At 41.1% G+C, this 3,688-nt stretch overlaps 1 non-coding gene across 1 annotated transcript; it reads right to left on the reverse strand.

The window, feature by feature from the left end:
* Positions 1–1,923: 1,923 nt before the first annotated feature.
* On the reverse strand, positions 1,924–2,030 carry LOC148580995 (small nucleolar RNA R71). Its single transcript, XR_015896985.1, has one exon. It is a non-coding gene; the product is annotated as a small nucleolar RNA R71 (small nucleolar RNA).
* Positions 2,031–3,688: the final 1,658 nt, after the last annotated feature.

Here is a 3,688-nt window from a genome sequence, read left to right on the forward strand (position 1 = left end):
AGACCCAAAGGCCAAAGACTTGAAGAATCAACTAGAAGAACAGAAGAGTAGTATATATAGGAGTAGCTTTGAAATATTTTGGAGAGTTGGAAATTATAGGGAGACTCTTAGCATAGGAATTACTCTCTGTATTTACTTTCTCTGTACTTCTAAGTTTTCATCATGTATTCTCTATCTTATTTTCATTTTCCAGAGCTATGAACAACTAAATCCCTGTCATTGGGTTAGGGAGCTCGGTTGTAATTTGATGGATCAATACTAGTTTTCATTATTCTTCTTCTATCTTTTCTCTTGATTTTACTTGAAAGCTTTCGATCTTCATCCAATTGAGTAGTTATCTTGAAAAAGAAGCTATTCATACTTGGATCTCTTCTGAACCTTGAAAGAGGAATGAAGAGATCAAGCTAAAAATGCTTTCTCATGCTGGACTAAATTGGGTTTGGATGGATATGTGACTATAATCCTCTCAACACTTGGTTTGGGAAAGGCATGTGGTATAATCAGTGACCATACTTCATCTCTTCTCATGAGCAATTGACCAAGGAATTGGCTATTGATTAAGATTTGAGAGATTGAATTACAAGAAATTGTAATTCAATCACTTAAGATTTCCAAGGAGATCAATGAGTGCATTGATTGAGGAAGAGATGAAAATAAAATTGATCCGGAGAATGCAACATCTCCTAAGCCCAATGAACTCCCCATTTCTGATCTTACCCATTCTCTTTAATTTCTGTTATTTACTTTAATGAGCAATTCCCCCATTCCCATTTACAATTCTGCAATTTACCTTCAGTCATTTACTTTCAGATCTATAATTCTAGCATTTACTTTTCTGTCAATTACCTTCCCGCCATTTTATTTTCTGCAATTCTCAACTCAAATTCTGGATTCGCTCAACTAGAACAGTCCTCTAATTAAAGTTGCTTGATCAATCAATCCTTGTGGGATTCGACCTCACTCTATTGTGAGTTTTTACTTGACGACAAATTCGGTACACTTGCCGAAGGAAATTTGTTGTGAGACAAGTTTTCCGTGCATCAAGTTTATGGTGCCGTTGCCGGGGATTGATTGTGCATCAACAATGATTAGATTGGAGGATAACTGGATTGAGCATTTTATTTTTGTTTGATTTAAATTTCTGTTTGAGTTATTTACTTCCTGTCTTAGTTAATTTCTTCCCTTCCCCCTACTTTTTCTTTGTTATTTACCATTCATCGCACTAACCCACTAACTGTTTGATATATTGCATCACTCACACTAACAGTAATTCTGATAGATATACTTTCTGCACCTATTCTCTTTGCTTGTACTTGTTGGTTGTATGACAGGGAGAAGAAGCGGGGTTTCAACTTCCTTTGATTCTGAACCTGAGAGAACCTTCCTTAGACTAAGGAGGGAGGCAAGAGAAAAATGTGTAGTTGGTGCTGAAGAAGAGGAGGAACACTTTGAGGAATACTTTGAACCAAACATGGAAGAAAACATGGAAAACCATCATGAAGAAGAGGCTCACAACCATGGCAGAGGAGGTCGAGCAAATCATGCTGGGGAGGATAGAAGAGTTTTAGGCTCTTACATCAATCCAAACCCAGGAAACTGTGAAAGTAGCATTCAAAAGCCGACCATCCATGCCAACAATTTTGAACTGAAGCCACAGCTCATCACCCTTGTGCAGAACAACTGTTCATTCGGAGGAAGTGTCCAAGAGGACCCAAATCAACATTTAACCACCTTCCTGAGAATATGTGACACAGTGAAGTCTAATGGTGTTCATCCTAATGCCTATAGACTGCTCTTATTTCTATTCTCACTCAGGGATAAGGCAGCCAAGTGGCTGGAGTCTTTCCCAAGGGAAACCTTGACAAATTGGGAAGACGTGGTGAAAAATTCTTAGCAAGATTTTACCCTCCTCAACGAATCAATAGGCTGAGAGCTGAGGTCCAAACTTTCAGGCAACAAGATGGTGAGACTCTATATGAAGCATGGGAGAGGTTTAAAGACCTAACAAGGAGGTGCCCACCAGATATGTTCAATGAATGGGTGCAGCTGCACATTTTCTATGAGGGGCTCTCTTATGAGTCAAAGAAGGCCGTAGACCATTCATCCGGAGGATCTTTGAACAAGAAGAAGACTATTGAGGAAGCCATCGATGTCATTGAAACAGTAACAGAGAACGACTACTTCTATGCTTCCGAAAGAGGGAACACAAGAGGAGTAATAGAGCTAAACAATGTAGATGCTCTGTTGGCCCAAAACAAGCTCATTACCCAGCAGCTGGCTGACCTCACCAAGAAGATGGAGAGGAACCAAGTAGTAGCAGTATCCACTTCATCAACAACCCAAGAAGGAGTGAATGAAGAAGCAGAGGGTAGTCAGGAGCAAGCCAACTACATTGGAAATTCACCTAGGCAAAACCATGATCCATACTCCAAGACCTACAACCCTGGATGGAGGAATCACCCAAACTTTGGGTGGGGAAATCAACAAGACCAAAGCCTTGATTAAAGACGCCCAAATCCAAACAATGCAGCCACCCAACAGTTCACATCTAAACCATATCAACACCCCCATAACAACAACTCCCCACATTCATATCAAGGCCAGAATAACCCTACTCAGCCTGACCTGTCATCATTTGATGAAAGAATCTCAAGGATTGAGAATCTACTTGAAGGCCTAAGCAAGGAGATTCAAGACAACAAGGTCTTCAAGGAGGAAGTGCGAGCCAGTTTCAAGAACCAGGGAGACACAATCAAGAGGTTGGAATCTCAAGTAGGATATTTCTCTGAGCAAATTCCCAAACCCACAGATGGATTCCTAAGTGACACAGAGAAGAATCTGAGAGGTGAAACAAAGAAGGTAAGATGGGAAGATTGCAAGATGGTCACTATAAGTGATAAGGAGACTGAGGACAAGCCAAGCAAGGTGTCAGAACAACCTGAAGATACCTCAGTAGAGGAGGTGGAAAAAGATTACCAAGAACCAGAAATCTCAAAACAGGAGTTGCTGAGACTCTATGCACCTTTTCCCCAACTGCTCAAGGGAGCTGTGGAGAGGAGAATATACTCAAGATTTCTTGACTTATTTGCATCTCTGCATGTGAACCTACCATTCATCAAGACTATCCAACAAATGCCTGCATTCATCAAGTACATGAAGGAGTTGCTTCCCAAGAAAAGCTCACTCAAGGGAGGCCAAACTATAGTGATGAACAAGGAGTGCAGTGCCCTCATTCAAACGCAGTTGCCTACAAAAAGAAAAGATCCAGGGAGTTTTCATGTCCCCTGTGCCATAGGAGAAACAATGTTTGATAGAGAACTCTGCGATTTGGGAGCAAGCATCAACTTAATGCCTATATCCCTAGTGAAGAGGCTGCAGATCAATGAGATATTACCCACAGATGTAGTCATCAGGCTGGCTGACAAAACTCAAAAACAAGCAAGAGGGGTGGTGGAAAACGTGTTGTTAAAGGTGGGGAAATACTTTCTTCCCACAGACTTTGTCATCTTGGACATGGAAGAGAGTCACACTCACCCAATCATATTGGGAAGACCATTCTTAGCTACAGCCAGAGCACTCATAGACGTGGAGCGAGGGGAGCTAATATTGAGGATCCATGATGAACAACTCAGCTTCAATGTCTTCAAGCTCTCCCAAGAAACTGACCAAGAAAGCAAAGAACCAAGCA

Source organism: Arachis ipaensis, chromosome B10, assembly GCF_059453495.1.
Source record: "Arachis ipaensis isolate K30076 ecotype BB chromosome B10, ASM5945349v1, whole genome shotgun sequence".
NCBI classification, from domain to species: Eukaryota; Viridiplantae; Streptophyta; class Magnoliopsida; order Fabales; family Fabaceae; genus Arachis; species Arachis ipaensis.